Source organism: Streptopelia decaocto (assembly GCF_964273445.1).
Source record: "Streptopelia decaocto genome assembly, chromosome: 1".
Classification (NCBI taxonomy): Eukaryota; Metazoa; Chordata; class Aves; order Columbiformes; family Columbidae; genus Streptopelia; species Streptopelia decaocto.
In genome coordinates, this window is record NC_138663.1 from 174,450,617 (window position 1) to 174,469,865 (window position 19,249).

The following is a 19,249-nucleotide window of genomic DNA, read 5'->3' on the forward strand; positions in this document are numbered from 1 at the left end:
ATCATGGTTTAGCCACTCACCGTGGTTGACCGCCCTGATATCCACTTTGGCAGGGCCAGTCATCACGGTCATATTAGCACTGACCTTCGGACCCTGCGTACTAAATAGGCTTGTGTCGTTTGTTAAAAGCCGGCTAGAGCGAGTCAACATCATGATGATCGAACGCCAACAACTACTTTAAAAGGGTGTTTACCCAGTGTTATCCCTAGTTGTCCCTAATCATCTCTAGTTTCACCCCATTACTAACCCGTCACCCCTTTAGTTCTCACCAGTCTATAGTGCCTTATTGTTCACGTCATGAAATCTACCTCCAAGAATTGTTTACACAGTATTGCACACTGTCACCCCCTAGTTTTCACCAATTTATAGTACCCTGTTCACGTTATTCACATAGTGTTGCACTAAGGTGGAGGTACAAATCTTTGGGACTGTTTATGCTGTGTCTTAGTTAATTTAGTTCTGCATAGGGAGGGGGGAAATGTAGGTAGGTAGGGTCTGGCGGCCGGAAGATCTCGCGATGTACGGGAAGGTAGTAGCCCCTCCCTAGACAGGTAGGAATGCGTGATGTAAGCAAAACGGAAGTGACGTTGTAGACTCAAGGTATATAAACCTGTGTTACCTGCAAATAAACCTCTTCTGCCGTCCACCACATTGGTGTCTGCGTGCTGATGAGCCGAGCGACCAGAGCGTGGTCGCCGTGCTGTCCCTGAACCAGGTCGTCACTGCCTCCTGAGAGGCAACAGGTAACTTATCTCGAGCAAAAATAATTCAGATTAAAGGATCTGATAAACAGCTCACAGTAGTTTATTATACATACAAACACCTCTGTTTAGTCCAGAGGGTCCTCCTGACGGATCGTTAGGTGTTACCCTCCCACAGTGATAAGACTGGGTTTGCCCCAGTCTTCTTACAGGGGCATATCGATGATCTGTTGTGAGTTGCATCACCCTCACCTCACTTGTAAAACAGTTTTCACCATTTCCATTTAGTTCCTACTGCAAAATGCAGTCAGGCGTAGGTCAGATATCTACTTCTACTTGAGTTTGTGCAGAAGTCAAACTCTTTCTTCACTGCCATGGAGCCATTTTCCATTGCTACACTATCTATCTATAAAACAGATTTGCAGGAATGAACAGAGGCTGAACAAAAATAATGAAAATATTTCAAAGGGTTTTGGGGAATTTTGTTGGCAAATTCCTGCCGATGTTCATATCTGTATATAATGATTTGCTTCCATACTTAGCCAGTCTCCTCATCATCCCTTTTACACAGCAATTAATGCCATGAGGAGAATGGTGCCGGTCCCTGACAACTGTATTAGAAAGGTTAGACATTTGGGAGAAGATATTTATGTGAATTGGCTTATTTGACCCTTCTTATGGAAAGACTGGACAGATTAAGGGACCAAAACCAGATAATGGTTGGTATGTAGTGTGTAAAAAATGTGTGATGCACATTTTATTTATTTACTTACTTTTAGTTAGGACTCATTATGTATCTGAGTTCTTAATGATGTAATTAAAGTTGCTTCTGCGTAACAATTAAGCCATGACATAAAAATTAAGTAATGTATAACTGTGTCCCATCCATGTATTAATTGTAACTCAGTAATGTATTTAAACAATAAATGATTCATAGAATATTTTTCATTTGCAATACTACTATTTTGTTTTAAAAATTACATTGAGTTTATCTGTCATTACATGAAGTCTTAATGTATGTTTTCACAGTTCCATCACTCAAGTGTAAAAAAAAAATGTCGAAGTAAGAATTTATTCACTAATCATTGTTACTGAAAGAAGTTATGTGACATGCAAATTAACCCAATACAAGCTTTTTATGGATGCCTGAGTTAAAACAGTTAAATATATATATATATTAAAATTAGCATTATCTGTATTGCAAGCAGTTATTTATAATCTGTATCTTCTAGCCAATTTGCCAAGCAGTTGCTGAGGAATATAGGCTCTGAAACTCTTCCACATTACCCTACTGTTTTTTCTCCTTTCTTCTGCTCTATAAAACCTTTTTTTTTTATTTCTTTGGTATTTGCATGATATTACTGAGATAATGCCACATTTCTAAGATAAAATGTAATAATATATACTTCCAGAATGCAGCAAGACATTTATTACCTAATTTAGGATGTAAAAGTCTGTTTCTGTGAATAAATATGTATCTCCCTCTGTGCTAAGGAACAAGGACACATCTACTGACAAAATAATTAACTATCACAGTAAAATCCAAAAAAAAATAAAATATCTGAACTGGAAACATAATTAACTTAAACATAATAAACTGGATCTGCAAACGTAGGCATACATTAACATTTTGAAAATTACAAAGCTAATAAAAATATAGCAAATATAATTCCCAAATGCAACAACAATCCCAGCTTTATTTAATAATTATATTTTAACTACTGGGAATAAAATAATATTCTTGGAGGAAAAACAATGTTCAGCATGCTCTAATGCATTTAAACTTTTCAGTAACTTTTCATGTCATATGTGGGATAGCAGGAGTGTTGCTGCCTTCACTAGAATAGAGTAAAGCTATAAAGCTCAGACTTTTTTAGTAGATCAGCATTTTTGCCTTTTCTAAGGTTGTAAAGGAAGAATTATGTTATATTCTCAACATTAAATTCCACCGAAGGTAAGAAGACCAGATCTGAATTTGTTACCTATTATAGATTGGGATAGATGTAATCTCCAGTGATTATGTCAAACCTGAGTCTATGTCCAAACAAAATTACAGGGAAACAAAAAAATAATTTCCTCTTTTATGCAGATTGTGCAGTGATAATTTTATTGGAATTAGAGAATATTCACGATAGTCTTTGCCTATGTAGATAATTCATTACTATTCTCAAATCATCTCATACATAGCAGATTGGAAGGCATGGATCTCAAAATAAGATTCAGAAATGGAAGATAAATCAATCAGACATTTGCATACCAATGCTTACACATAATTTCCAAAATAATACTTTAAAACTACTTTCTGTTTTGAGGTTACTATCTACCTGAAAATATATGAGTGTCAAAGAGAACAAGGGAAGTGATCCTTCCCCTGTACTCTGCATTGGTGAGACCATATCTGGAGTATTGTGTTCAGTTCTGGGCTCCTCAGTTCAGGAAAGACATTGAAGTGCTGGAGCAGGTCCAGAGAAGAGCAACACAACTGATGAAGGGACTTGAACATAAGACCTATGGGGAAAGGCTGAGGGAGCTGGGGTTGTTTAGTCTAGAGAGGAGGCTTAGAGGTGACCTCATCACTCTCTATAACTACCTGAAGGGAAGTTATAGCCAGGTGGGGATTGGTCTCTTCTCCCAGGCAGTTAGCAATAGGACAAGGGGGCATGGGCTTAAACTCTGCCAGGGGAAATTTAGGCTGGATATTAGAAAGAAATTCTTTACAGAGAGAGTGGTCAGGCATTGGAATGGCCTGCCCAGGGAGGTGGTGGACACGCCGTCCCTGGAGGTTTTTAAACTGAGATTGGACATGGCATTTAGTGCCATGATCTCGTAAATGGACTAGAGTTGGACCAAGGGTTGGACTCGATGATATCTGAGGTCTTTTCCAACCCAGTCGATTCTGTGAACTCTAATTTGCCAAGAATTTCAATTTAATTGAAATAGCATTCTGTGAGCTTTTCTCTGTTTCATAAGAATGCTGAATTTTTCATGCAGATTGTATCATATGTTAAATATATACAGCTGAATCAAGTAATAATAATTTATTATTTTTCAATATGATTGCACTTAGTAAAACATAAGTTTTATTTTTTTCAAAGAAAACTTATTTCCTAGGCTCCTTCATAGATTTAATAGTGAAGGGAAGACCTAAGAGGTTGACCATTAGTAACTTTCCATTTTAAAGTGACACACATAGTCTTGGTCACACTGTAGTTGTGCACTCTTGATTCAAAATAGAGCAGTTTCCATGCCTATGGCATACACTTTGTTAAGAAACAAAATATAAGCTTTTGTCATTCTTGAACTCAGCTGTCATATTTATCTGAGAGTCATTGCAAGAAAATGCAAACAGATTTGTACTTGTGTCATTTGTGCTGAGTGACAATTGACTCCCGCCATGCCATTCAACAGGTTCATGACCTTGAAGACTGTCCACTGAAAGTCTGAAGGTGAGAGGCACGGGACTTCAGATGATCATCTCTCAGGCCCCACACACAAGAGATGGAGATTTGTTTACTGATGGTCATTTCTGTATGTGGATCCATGTGAAGATTTATGGATCAATGTTTTCAGGTGGTAACTGTGATTTCATATAACATCTTAGCTACTTTGGTTCTAAGGGAAACCATGCCGAAAAAAATACCGCCTTAATATAGAAGGATCACTTTTACTGCATTTGTTACAGGATTGGTATAATCCAACCTAGCTTTCCTTTTTTCTTGTAACGATGTCATTCATTATAAAAAAAGTAACTATAGTTAAATCTTGTATATGTGAGTGGCCAGGAGTAATAGTTACATACAAATAAAATTGTAGGTTATCTTTTTTTCAGATCTCTTTCATGGGAATTTGGAGCAGAGAAATCTTAGGCTACAGAATTCGTAGGAAATATTGGGTAGGTGTTATGCCAATAACCCAAATCTCCAGTCAGCTTTCTTTCAGAGTCAGAGACACATAGTAGTCTCACAGACAATGGGGTATTTGAGTGATGATTGAGCATGGATGAAGAAAGGGTGAATTAGAGTCTGAAAATATTAAAGTACTTTGAAGAGATAAATGCTGGGTGAGACAAGTTAACAAGCTGAAAGCCTTAATCACAAAGTTTGGGCAGTCAAACAGCAATAACTGCTGTAAGCTCCTTGCACCTTACAGAAAGGAATTTCAGTTGCAATTGTAAAGAATTTGTAAAGATAACAACTCACAGTTTCTTAATGCTGGATCCAAGACAATTTTCTTTCATCTGAAGAAAAAAAAAATAGTTTGTTTTCTAGACTTGGGACTTTTCCATGTTATTACCAAGCACAAAAGACACTAAGGAATGAAGGCGGGATTGTAACTGTCACTCAAAAAGACCCTGGCTGCAATCCATGTATCTCTAAGAACTCCTAAATTTCCCCAGTCTTCATTTCAAGAACATGTGAGATGTTTTGTTTCCTGATCTCAAACATTAAAATATACCTGACTTACCTTATCACCTGACCTAACATTGTTGTTCCTGAGTGTATAAACTGGGACTGCACAGCCTCATTTAATGTCTGTGTGGTCTTATGTTCAATAAACTGACTACTTTATGACCTCCTTTTTCCCTTCCAAATCTATTTTGCAGTTTCAGACTGAAGAAAGTCTACTATTATTATCTCCTTTTATTATTTCTTTTTTCAAATCTCATCACTTAGTAGTCTTCTCTGATACAGCAACTCATTCTGTCGTGATGCAAGTCTTGCTCGCTGAGCAGCTTCATTGTGTGCAGTACTGACCTATGACAGCATGCATTGTCCATATTATTGAAAGCTGTAGATAACAGAAGTAATAATGTACAGCTACAACATTCCTCTAAGAAAGTGATTTTCTAATGCACTGCAACAATGAAAGTATGAATCTATGCATGATGTTCCATGTTTAGACCACATTGGAATAAGCTGATCAAAAGTATAAGCACTGATGTTACTCTATTAGCATACCATTAGTCTTAACATATTTTCAAGAAAATATCATCAGTTGTTATAGTTGACAATAAAACAAATAAAGCTTACATTTCTGCTTAATTTAGCCTGCTATAATCAAAATAAATTAGTCATCATGAGACAGATTAGACCTGATGTAAATCAATTTGAAGACATACCTGGAAGAAACCACTGACTTTAATATTGTTTATGTAGGGTACTATAACAATACCTAAGGTATACAGAATAATACTTTCTGAGTTTGAGTAGTCTGGTAAATTTTCCTTCAATTCTCCACTTAAAACCCTTGCAGTGTGGGAGTACAGGATGGCTTTTGTCCCTGCATGGGATTTTCAGGTATGCACAAAGATTTTTTATATTTTTATTGTGTTCTACATATAGAGTTGTCTGCTTCTTTGTGTTCTGTTTTCTTGTAAAGAAACATTTTGTCTGTGAAATAAAAAGAGCTTGGTAGTAGCACTGATGGGGAAAAGAAAGTATGGCAAATGCATTTTGCTTTGTTTTCTTAATTTTTTCAAAATTCCTGTTAGCACTGTTACAGCTTCAAATTCTGAAATACAACTACTCCCAAGTGGAAAAAGTACCTTTATTACTTTATTCTTTTTTATGAATTTAAAATATCATGAATAGATCCTACAATTTCAGAGTCATTCACCATTAATTAATGATGTTAAGGACACAAGTGGCTCTCTGTCCCGTATTTATCATAGCAATTAGCGAAAAATCTGACATATGAGATTTTGCTTGTTATTTACATGTAGATGTCCATGCACTAGGTAAGTTCTTATTTTATCTAAATTGTTCTGCTTATATTTAGTAACAAATGCCTGAGCCAGAACAATGGCATGAGGGTGGCAAAGGAAAACCAGAAAAATGAAGCCTAAGAACAAAAGTCAACTTTTCTCGGAAGAAGAAAATAGAATATCAGCATTTAGTACATCAAAAATGTATAAAAGTAAGATAAAATAAAGTACATACTTTAGATATTTGGCTATGGAAATAAAAATAGCATTTTTCTGTTCTGGAATGTTTTTAGAAACCTTCTTAATTTACATTAACTTATGTTAATGAGGGTACTGGTAGATGAAAAACTGGACATGAGCTGGCAATGTGCTCTCACAGCCCAAAAAGTCGAGCATATCCTGGCCTGTATGAAAGGAAGCATGGCCAGCAGGTCGAGGGAGGTGATTCTGCCCCTCTACTTTACTCTGGTGAGACCCCACCTGGAGTGCTGAGTCCAGCTCTGGAGTCCTCAGTACAGGAAACACATAGATTTGTTGGAGAGGGGACAGAGGAGGTCAGAAAAATGATCAGAGGGCTGGAACACCTCTCCTATGAGTAAAGGATGAGAGAGTTGGGGCTATTCAGCCTGGAGAAGGTTCTGGGGAGACCTTATTGCCACCTTTTGATACTTAACGAGGACTTATAAGAAAGATGAGGACAGACTTTTTAGTAAGGTCTGTAGCAGTAGGACAAGGGGCGATGGTTCTAAACTAAAAGAGAGTAGATTCAAACCAGATATAGGGAAGACATTTTTTTACAACAAGGATGGTGAAACACTGAACAGGTTGCCCAGGCAGGTGGCAGATGCCTCATTCCTGGAAACATTCAAGGCCAGGCTGGATGGGGCTCTGAACAACCTGATCTAGTTGAAGATGTCCCTGCTCATTGCAGGGATGTTGGACTAGATGACCAGTAAAGGTCCCTTCCAACCCAAACTATTTTGTGGTTCTATGATTTTATACATCTTCTGCATACCATCCTGACATATTAAACAATTGTCAGCTGTTTAAGTCTATCACGGTGCACAGAATATTATTTTTATGAAACCTTGGATGAATACTGTATTTGGCAAAGTGCTCTCAGACAGTAAATATCTCCAACACCCCAGAAATATGCACTGACTGTTCAAGACTGCAACATCAGCTTTTATTTTCATTAGGACAAGAACTGCAGCTGTCTCTGGGCTGATTGAAGGCTGGATGCTTTTATGAGGAAAGTGTCTTTCACCATTCGATTCAAAACGTGTTTTGTCACTAATAAAGGAAGTAAGGATAATCCAGCATTTTGCATTTATTGATAACTCTCAAATACCTTTGCAGAGATATGCTTCATATAAGACGTCTGCTTTCTTACAGCAGATTGTTTTGGTATTAGTTTAGTGTTTCCAAAGCTTTAGATCTGCTTACTTTTATGATAGGAAAAGATGTTGATTAAAAGCTCAATCGACTCAGCTGTTTCTTAAAAGATATGTTTTCTCATAAAAACTTTTTGGGGTTCTTTACCATGATTATGTGAACTTCCTTTGGTCACTGCATGTGTAATACACATCAGCAGGTTCTCAGTTGAGTGAAAATACTGTGAATGAAACACAATTTATTTTAAATATATTTTCAGTTACTTAGTCTTGCTATAATCTTAATTCTTGGCTTATATGCATCAAGAGATAAAGACCAACTTCCGATTTCCATTTTTTTTCTGTTGTAACACAATGGTTTAAGTATAATAACCACTAATCAGCACAAGTACAACTAGAAGAAGAATTTAGCCTGGTATTAGGACAGTAACTTCTCACTAGTAATTTCCTAGTGTAAAACTGTAGTTATGATTAGTGAGCATAATTGCAGATGCTTTTAATCTTATAAAAGAAACACATAGACCCAAGCATTACAAAATAAAAATAACATAAACCCACTTAGCTGTTTGTATTTTTGAAGTTGTATATTTTCATCTTATGAAAATACTGCAAATTTCTACAAAGTTCAGTGTAACAATCACTTATGTTGTTGTACAAGTGATGTGGTGTAGTGGGTTAAACTTTATTGGCTAGTCAATGTCCAATAACCATCCAGATTCACTTCCTGTCCTGAAAAGGACAGGAAAAAATAGTATATATAAGGTCATAGGTCAAGACAAAGACAGGGAGATCACTTATGAATCCCCTATGAATTACTGTCAGAAGCAGAACAGAATTGACTTGAGGAAAACAATTTATTGCCAATTAAAATAGATGGGATACTGACAAACAAAACCTATCTGCTCCACTGTGGTCCTCCACAGGCTGCAGGGTGCTGCTTATTTCACTGTAGTCTTCTCCATGGGCTTCAGGGAAATCTCTGCTCTGGTGCCTGGAGCATCTCCTCCTCCTTCTTCTTTTCTTGCCTTAGTGTCTGCAAGGTTATTTCTCACAGTTTTTCCCTCACTCTTCATTGTGCAACATTTTGTTTTGGTTTAAATATGTTTTCCCTGAGCCACCACCACCTTGGCTGAGGGGCTTAACTGTGCACTATGGTTGGTCCTTTGGAGGCAGCTAGCATGGGACAGTCCCAGCCTCTCTTCACAGAGGCCACCCTTCAGCCCCCCCATTGCCAACATCTTGCAATGGACACTCAAGGCGTATAGGCAACATAATCTTAACTATTTTCAATGAACATATAAAATCATATGTTTGTAGAAAAATATATCCATCAATGGCAGATGACAAAGGAACAAACCAACAAAACGATGCTTTTGCATTATTTAAAGGGATACAGATAATTTTTGCATTATTTAAAGGGATACAGCTAATGGCTACTAATAAAAAACCACATTGTTATGAATCCTATCAAATGTATAAATTTTTATTTTATTTTTAATGAATAATATTATTTTTCTTCTATGGCACAATCCTGAGATTCCATAGCCAAGCTCATACCATCATGTCAAAATCTTTGTTCAACCAATAGGATGCTACTTTTGCAGTTAGTTTCAGGCTTATTTTTCTTCTATCTTGGGTCAAGAACCAAAGTCTGAATTGCCTTAGTTCACTGATATGTTAGAGTGTCATTCTCAGAGCAAGGAAGACTACAGCTAACTCAACTCTAATATATAGGCATAGTGATGTGGTTACAGAGTTTTCAGTTCATATCTAGGTTGTGACTGATCAGCTTGAAATCATTCAGAAAAACCCCCAAATGTAAAAATCCTGATTGCCAAGGCATTGTTCACAGTCTTTGATACATAAATACCACAGGTGTTATGACTATTTCTTTGGGAGTTGTCTTGGTTTGCATCTTGAATGTATGCAAGCATGAAATTGAGCGTTTTTCCTTCATACAGCCCATTTTCTTTCACTGGTATACAATAAGAACATTTTCAGCCACAAATCACTAAAATTAAACAATATTCTGCACATTTATAGTAACTTAGGGGTACATTTATTGGAACAAATATGATTTGATCAGTAGATGCCTATATCCAAGTGACTCTTGGTAGGCTCCCTTTACAATCAATGAAGAGACTGGCATTTTAGGATAAGGTGAATTATGCCTTAAAATTACATATCTGTCAAAAGACATTAATTTACATTAAAAAGGTGCCTGTTTCTTTCCCCTGAATATGAAGGAAGTCTAGAGGGGCTGAAATCCATGTAGCCATATAAATTGTAGTACTGAGGGGACTTTGACCAAATGTTAGATTTTTACTTTAGGATAAGATTATACCTCCCTAGAACTCAGTTCAGTTTTCTAGTCATAAGTATTTAGGGTAATTTCACATCACTGGATATTACAGAATCACAGAATGGTTGATGTTGAAATGGACCTCTTGAAGTTATCTGGTCCAAAACCCCTAGTCAACCAGAGCCAACTAGAGCTAATTGTCCAGGACCATATCCAGGCAACTTCTTAATATCTCCAAAAAGGGAGATTCCACAGCTCCTCTGGGCAATCTCTACCAAAGCTCTCACCCCACAGGGAAAAAAAAAAAAAATCCTGAAAAATCCTGATGTTCAGTTTGTGGTTCAGTTTGTGCCCATTGCCACTTGTCCTGTCACTGGGCACCACTGAAAAGAACCTGACTCTATCCTTTTTGCTTCCTCCCTGCAGGTATTTACATACTTTAAGAAGATCCCTCCTGAACCTTCTCTTCTCCAGGCTGAACAGTCCTAGCTCTCTCAGCTTTTCCTCATAGGAGAGATGCTCTATTCCCTTAGTCATCCTGGTGGCCTTTTGCTGGATTCTTTCCAGTATGTCCATGTCTCTGTAAATTGGACTTAGCACTCCAGGAGTGTCCTCAGCAGTGCTGAGCAGAGGGGAAGGATCACCTTCCTTGCCCTGTTGGCAATGGTATACCTAGTGTAGCCCAGGGTAACCTTAGACTTCTCTGCCACAAAGACACATTGCTGACTTGTGTACAATTTGTTGTCCACAAGGACGTTTTCTGACAAGCTACTTTCTGGCTGGTTGTCTCCCAGCATATAACAATGTCTAGTATTATTCCTTCACAGGTGACAAACTTTGCCCTTCCCTTTGTTAAACTGACATTGCATATGTCAGCAAGACCTGCACTGGATTGGCAGTTATGACAAGGGACTTATGAGAAAACTGTGCCTCTCTGGAGCGGCTGCTGGGTGACAGATACACCATAGAGCATGTTGAAGTCAGGAACCATCTTTGAGCAAGTGAACCAAGTCCCACATAAACACCGGCCACACTATTTTTTCAGACACCTCTCTTCCACAGGGGCATATATTTTCAGGTGTTAATATTAAATATCTGGATTTGAATCTCATCCCTAAAAGTAAGTAAAATAAATACAACTGTCACTGATGAGTAAGAAATCAAAATGTGAAAGAACTGCTAATTTGAAATTGCTTGTAACCAGTGAGTCACTTTATTTTTATTTAATAACTTTCATAAGCACTGTTGTAAAGCACGAACACTGTGTACATCTCTTGTAGAGAGCAAAAATCCCATGAGGGTAAACTCAACATTAAAGGAACTGTTATAATTGCATTCTTTGCAGACAACAAAGTGCTGTTTGGTGGTAGCCCAATTTAATTCAAAGAAAGAGGAACTGGGTCATTTTCTGCTAAACACTAGTCTGAAAGGGATATAGGTAGGATTCTGTCAGAAACAAAAAAAGAAATCCAGTGCTACAAAATGCTGCCCTATCTGTAACAGTTTTCTTTTCACTTGATCTCCTCCTAAGGCCAGTGACTTGGCACCATTTAGATAAAATACAATTGTACACAGTATGTGTATTTCTGTGTATAACGGTCCAAGTGCATTTCATGCTTAAAGTTAACAATAAAAAAAAAAAAAAAAAGGAACAAGATAAATCATATTACGTGTAAAGAAACAATGAAAAGAACATGATTCTTTAATCATGACTCAAAGGAGTGAATAAAATAGGAATAAAACCCAGCCAAGTCGAGTCTGTACAGGTATGAAACCTCATCAACGCTAGGGTTCCTGGAGTGCAAGGTCACATGCTGACACTGTCTGACCACATAGCTTGGGAGGACCTGTGGATATTGGAGAATAGGCACAATGAGGTACAAACATCAAAAAACATGAGTTGTGAATGATCATTTTTTCTTGTTTCCTAAAACAAATTTTAGTTCCTGTTCAAATCAATTCCACTTGTAACAAAAGGTATCTGAAATTCAAAGGAGTGGAACTTGCCTAAGAACACCAATGAACACCTTGTCTTTTGCTTTACTCTGCTAAACCACTTTCCATACTTAGAAATGCTGTTTGAAAGAAGTGAATAGGCATAGTAACTACACATGAAAGACAGGCCAACACCAAAATTCACAGCCAGAAACCACAAGATTAGATAAAATCCATAGGAAAAATAATTTTCTTCAAAAATGTGATAAAACATGGCCACAGTCTGCAAAACACTATTTGATTTTGTGCATAAATGGTTGCAAAGAATTTTAGTACAGCTGAAAAAGCAGATGTATGCCCTACATGAATAACCAATTAGAGAATTGAGACCTGAGTCGAATATATTAATGAATAACAATCAATATGTAGAAATAACTAAAAAAATTGAGTCATCTTCTTCACTTACATACTGTCAGGGACAGACAGTTACTTGCCACTTCAAACATGATTTAATAGATTAATGTGTGTCATATCTAAGTTAATATCATTAGGATAAAATACTACCCCATGGGGGCATGGAATCACAGCACTACACTCCCTCTTCAATCTTGATTCTAAACATAGGGAGGGTACGATTACTGAGGCACCTATTTTCAAAAGACTGCAGTGGGCAGATAGTGCAGTTTTGATTCCGAAATATTCGGTATAGAGACTCAGGCAACAAGCTGATGGTATGCCAGAAGGGGGACCTGCAAGGAACCATGAGGTTATGAACACCCTTTTTTGGGTGAGTGATGCTGAACAGCTGACTGACCATCAACTATCTCTGGACAGTCTGCTGCTGAGTGCAGCTATGCCTTACAATTTTTTCTGTAGTGCTTTATCTGGTCTCATCTATAAAAGAGCTTTGTATTGATCCTGTCAAAACGATGATGGCAAATAACATTCACCAGGAAGCATTGCATGTTATTTTGCACAAATTACATAGTACTCTAACTTCATGGGAAACAATGGCAGCTGCAGAAACTGAGCAGGACAATAAATCACTGCTGGTGAAACTGGCAGTAAAACTGATTTTCTTGATCTTCAGAAACAGTGAAGCAGTTGTGTTGGCCTTTGAAATATTGGTAAAAGCACTTAAAGGGGATTTTTTGTTATTTTTTTCCCTGTAACTGTTAAAGTTGTCCTATTGCGCTAGTGGGAAAAAACTACAAAAAAATTGTGAGTCTCACAAAAGAAAGAATCATTGGAGGAGGGTGGCAATTATCACTGAAAAGATCTTTCTCTTTGTGTCTTATTGGCTACAGTATATCACCCCTGTCTGTTGCACCCTACTTTTCAGCTCTATTCAGTAGCACACTGGTTTAATTTTGATTTTTTTTTCCATTTTCCAAGCAGAAAAGTAGACTTTGTGATATTCCCTGAGTTTCTGTCCTACACAAGAGACTTTCTGACATTATGTTTATTTCATTTGAAGTATTAAGTATGGGCCTACAGAACTCCTGTCGTACATGATGAGCTTGCCTCTCCCACGCTCCAAAAATGAAAGCACTACATTTCTCACCTAGTCTTTTTTCTAGAGTCCAGTCACAGATTATTTAATTGTTCTCTCAGTGAAAAAAATCAGTGTCTACACACATTTATAATTTCTTTTCTCTTCTTGGGCACAGGTTATGAGAAAACTTGAGAGTTCTACAATGGTTTAAAATACTTTTATTCTTTTGGGGAAAGTATTTAGTTCCTGTCCTGTAAAAGAGCTGAACAACAGGGATAGATAATACATGGCAGAAAATGTGTTGTCAAAGGAAAAGGAAAAAAAAAAAAAAAGAAAAAAAATATTTGCCTAGGGGATCAAGACAATGACTCTCAGCTTTACAGATGATTTGACAAGACAACAAAAGGAACCAAAACTTTAAAAACTTCTTGGATCACTTTGCAGCCATCTGATACTTATAGAACAAGATATTTTGTACTCTTGTGTCTACTCTCATTTTTTTCTTTGCACTTTCTCTTGTTTTTTATCCTAAAAAACACAGTAGTATTACACTGCACTGTTTATGTAAAATAAGACCATAGCCTGAAAGGCACAGCATGTCTTGTGGCAAAATTCTTAGGACTTACTACTTCTATGGCAGATTTATCTGGTAGAAAGTTCATTGGAATGTTCAAACAATTAAGCAGTAAGGAGTTTGTTATTTAAAAGTGTTCTCTAGGAAGGTGCTACTTTTCCACCCATACCTTTCGCATTTCACAATCTGATGCTAATTATATTTAGTAAAATCTAACACAACAATGACATGTAAGTTTTAACACTGAGGTTTTCTGGTAGCCCACAGTTTAGAAAAGGAATTAAAATAAAAAGGTAATGATTACAGAAAAGATTAAAAAGAAGGGAGAGGGACATTTCACAATATATAACCTTCAGTATATTTTAAACCTGTACACCTATGCCAGCTACAAATACTCATTCTTCCTAATACTTCAGACTTTATTTCTGCACCTGTTCAATGCACTATGATGAACTACGGAATTCACAGTTTCACACATACAGTAGTTACAGTAACATTCGCTCCATTAGTGTCTGCCAGATTCATTTTAGATTGGAAGCCTCCTATCTAAATTGACACCAACTACTCAATTGCAGTACCCTTTGCATTCCTGATGTGTCATACTGCATTACATTTTCTGTGTCACCACCCATCATGTTATATTGTGTCATGCAGAAAAGCCAATGTGAGTTGACATTACACAAGATGATGTGATCTAAGAGATTTAAAGCTATGGAGTGCACTGAAGCAGAAAGGTGACACACTGCAACCGTGGCATAAATTCCCACTTCCTCCACAGCATCAGCTATCTGCTACAAATACATATGTTGGATAATTCCTAGAACTTCAGAGAATGAGACCAGAACATTTTTAGTGTAATACATAAAATACTAAACTCCAGAAAAATTGCAGATTTGATTTAGACATACAACAGCATGGACAACAAAATTAAAAGTTAATACCTTTTTTTTACTACTCATCCATATGCTTTTCACTAAGATCTGTTGTATTGGCAATATGGATGCTATAGATGAATTAACTATATCTCACAACGTCCAAGAAAGAGAATGAGTATCACTTTAATAGTCTGATAAATAAATAAAGAAATCATACAGAGGGGTGAAATAGCAATAACTAATATTGTTAATGAAATATATATATGAAAACACTAGAACAAGTCCAAGAATTTTGTTTCGCAGTGTCAGGGAATATACAATCTTTCTTACATTAAATGTATTCTCTTATTGTCAGAGGCAATAGCTCTGACTTTGATTTTATGTATTTCATCTTGCCATATGAGTTTTAGGCTAACATTAATCAAATACAATTTTAGGTGATGAATGGAAGTGTCCAAGTTAGGAGTAGCTTAAAGGTCTCATCTTATACAACTGGAAAGAAAAGTGTTGGGAGTTACAAAATCCAGAAGCACAAAGGAGGTGAGGTTGCTGCAGCTCCGTGTCCTTAGGTTCAACCAGTAGCGAGGCTGAGCAAATGTTCCCTGTGTGCGTGCACACTTATGCCTATCTATATGTACATATATGCATGGCTAGCCACATAGATCAGAACAGACAGACACACTCAGCACTTGCACAAACACAAACAGCACCAGTGACCTTATCTTTCTCTCTTCTCTGTCTGAGCATGATGAAGATACATTACTGGGAAAAAATAATTAATTAAATAAATAAATATGTAGACAACCACACATACACATATGTGCACAAGTAAAGTGTGGATGCCTCCAGCAACTGGGCTCAGATCCTCAGTCTGTCCAGTAACTGCCCCTGGATCTCAGTCTTCCTACATTCTGGCACCTGGACATGGGAGCTCCCAAGGCTGCAGGCCCACTGCTATTGCTGGTACAGACCCTCTTTCTCTCAACACACTTATCTTACCCTTAGAGATCCCCAGACCCCATGGTCTCTCCAGAAGCTGGCTGAGACTCCCCTCCAAAAACCAGTTCTTTCCATGGCCTCACCCTTAGAGACCCAAACACGCCTCTGGTTCCCAGACCACTTGACATCCTTCCCAGCTTATCCAGTTTACCCTTCAGTATCACTCACACACTTACTTTCAGACCCCTCTCCCTTCAGTTGCTGACAGCGCCAATGTACAAGCCCCCGGTCTAACTCTACCTGTTGGCTATCTGACCCCCTCTAAGAGTCAGTCTGAACTGTATTTGCCTGACCATCACCATTAGGGAACAGATGTCCTGATAGAAATCATTGGACAATGATTTGGAGAGAGGCCTGAGGAGAAGAATTGTGTTGCACAGGTCTCTCCGCCCTAGGGTTACTGGTAACAATAGCTGCTGTGTGGACTTCACCTGCTGCCTCAGCCAAACTTGCCCTCACCTCCTAAAAGGAATTGTGTTATACGGGTCTCTCCCACCCGGGGACAATAACCGCTGTCCAGAAGATGGATTTTCACCTGCTGTTTCAGTCAAACTTGCCCCCCAGCTCCTCCCTGTTACAAAGGCCAATGAAGAAGAGCATGCCCAGAAGCTCACCAAGGGTCTTGAGGTCACTCACCGGACCAGAAAGAGACCCCTGAATGCGAGACAATGCAGGTGCAGATGGGTTATGGCAAGTGAAGAGAGGACTTTTCGAGCCTGCACAGTTAAGCCTGGGTTGCAAAACAAAGGCAGAGATTGGCCTCAACCCATGGGAGTGGGGCAGGGGGCGGGGGAAGAAGCATAAAAGATGGTTCCTGGCTGAACATTGTAGAGATCTCCCCACCAAAGGATCACAGATCACGACGGAGGACCGGCAGGATGCTGTTCGGGACCTGGGACCATAAGGACACCCTTGGACTCATGGTGGTAACCAACCCTCTTTCCCCCTTTTCTTTTTCTTTTCCTTTTTCTCTGCTTTCTCTATCATGTACCACTTTATGGGCGAAATAATAAAGTAACACTGTTTGATTGAATTATAACCCTTTGGCATTCTGGTTGCCTTAATTTTGCACTTCGAGATCAAGGTAAATGAACCATCATGAGTCCATCACTGAATGGAACGTGACACCCCCCCACACACACCCCCATAGAAGAGGTGGTACCTCACCCAGGAAAACAGTAGAAATTGAGCTTAATCAGAAGCCAAGGCAGACTATACTGTTGAAGCACGGGGCATGGCCATACAAGTGCACTGACCAGACAACTCTTTACAAAAAACAGACCCTTTTATAACCTCATGCCTTTGTTTTGCCACACTTTTTCCTCCACAAATCACCAAGATCATAGAATCATAGAATGATTTGGATCGGAAGGAACCTTTAAAGATCATCTAGTCCATCATTTCTTCCATAGTCAGGAACATCCTGTGTTGCTTTCCATGCAAGAGATGGAACTTGACACACCAATATGATGTTCATAGAGTTCAACTTTATTGTCTGACTGAGCTAGCTTTATACCAAAAGCTGCCCTGTCCATGTGCCTTGCAACAATATGATTGGTTACAGCATGTGCTATACAGTAACATGATTGGCTGCATGCACTGTCCACACGGCCTGCACGTGCATGTCGGCAATTGCTCATTGGCTGGTACCTTCTTACAGGATTCCTTTTGTTTCTTTTGTCTCTGACTTCATCTTCCAGCCAGGCTGGTGACAACCCCATCTGCCCAGGATGAGCCCTGTCGCTACAATCCTGCACTAGAACAGGTTGCTCAAAGCCCTGTTCAACCTGACCTTGAACACCTCCAGGGACAGGACATCCATGGCTTCTCTGGGAAATCTGTTCCAGTGTCTCACAACCCTCTTTGTAATTTATTTATTTTTTCCTTAAGTCCAATCTAAATCTACCTTCTTTCAGTTTAAAACTGTTCCCCTTATCCTGTCACTGGAGGTGCTTACAAAATACCTGGGGTCTCAGAAGAGCAGAGGAGAGGGGAAGAATCACCACCTTCAACTTACTGGCTAAATTTTTTATGAATCCAAGTTTACAATGGACTTTCTGGGCTGCAAGTGCACATTGCTGTGTCATGTCCAGTTTTTTGTCCACTGGTATTCCAAAGTTCCCAGGGCTGCTCTCAATGCATTCATCCTCCAGTCTGTACTGATACTGGGGATTATCCTAACCCAGGTGCAGAACCTTGAACTTGGCCTTGTTGAACTGCATGAGGTTCACACAGGTCCATTCCTCAAGACTTTTGAGGTCTCTTTGGTTGGCATCCCTGCCCTCCAGTGTACCACCTGCACTACTCAGCTCAGTATCATTTACAAACTTGCTGATGGTGTGCTCCATCCCAACTTCTATGTCATTGATGAGTATACTAACTAGTACTGGTCGCTGTACGGACCCTTGAGGGACACCACTTGTTACTGGTTTCCACTTAGTCATTGAGCCATTGACTGCAACTCTTTGGATGTGGCCATTTAGCCAGTTCCTTATTCACCTAATAGTCCCTCCTTATAACCTATATCTCTCCAATTCAGTGGCAAAAATGTTGTGTGAGACCATATCAAAGGCCTTACAGAAGTCCAGGTGGATGACATCCATAGTTCTTCTCTTGTGTATTGATGCAGCTACTCCATCATAGAAGGTCACCTGATCTATTCCTTTCACCTGTCTTCTGTTCCTACCCTGACATTCCATAACCTTGTATAATTACCAAATGTTCTTCCCCTACATTTTGCAAAGAGTTCCATATCTCTAGACAGTGACCCTCAGTCTAAAAGGTGCTCTGGAGACGTGTTCCCACTGACTCATGGGGTGAGTTCCATACCTGGACAATGAGACTGAGATTCTCCTTGGACAGCCCTGGGAGGGGCTTCTTTCTAAGTGGGGTTGCTGGAGTTAGCCTGCTTGCCACTGTGTCTCTGTGCTCCTTTTTTATATGGGGAGATACATCTGTTATGGGCTGATCATATGCCTGGGCTGAGCTACTCCTGTGGTGAGCCTGGGAGTATCCAGATGAGCGCATTATTCAGGTTATCTCACCTGCCTCTGTTCTCCACTTTTATGTGAGGACAGTCTTTTTATCAGGTAACCTAACCAAAGGCATGATTCACTTTACAGGAGTAACTAAGCTAAGTGTTTAAAATAAAACACAACAAAATAAGGTCTTTGTTCATATATGGCATGTAAATTTGTATTCTCTCATCCTGTTACTCCTCTAGAATGCCTTTTATGGTCAGAATCATCCCCTTCTTGTAGTTCAAGTTAC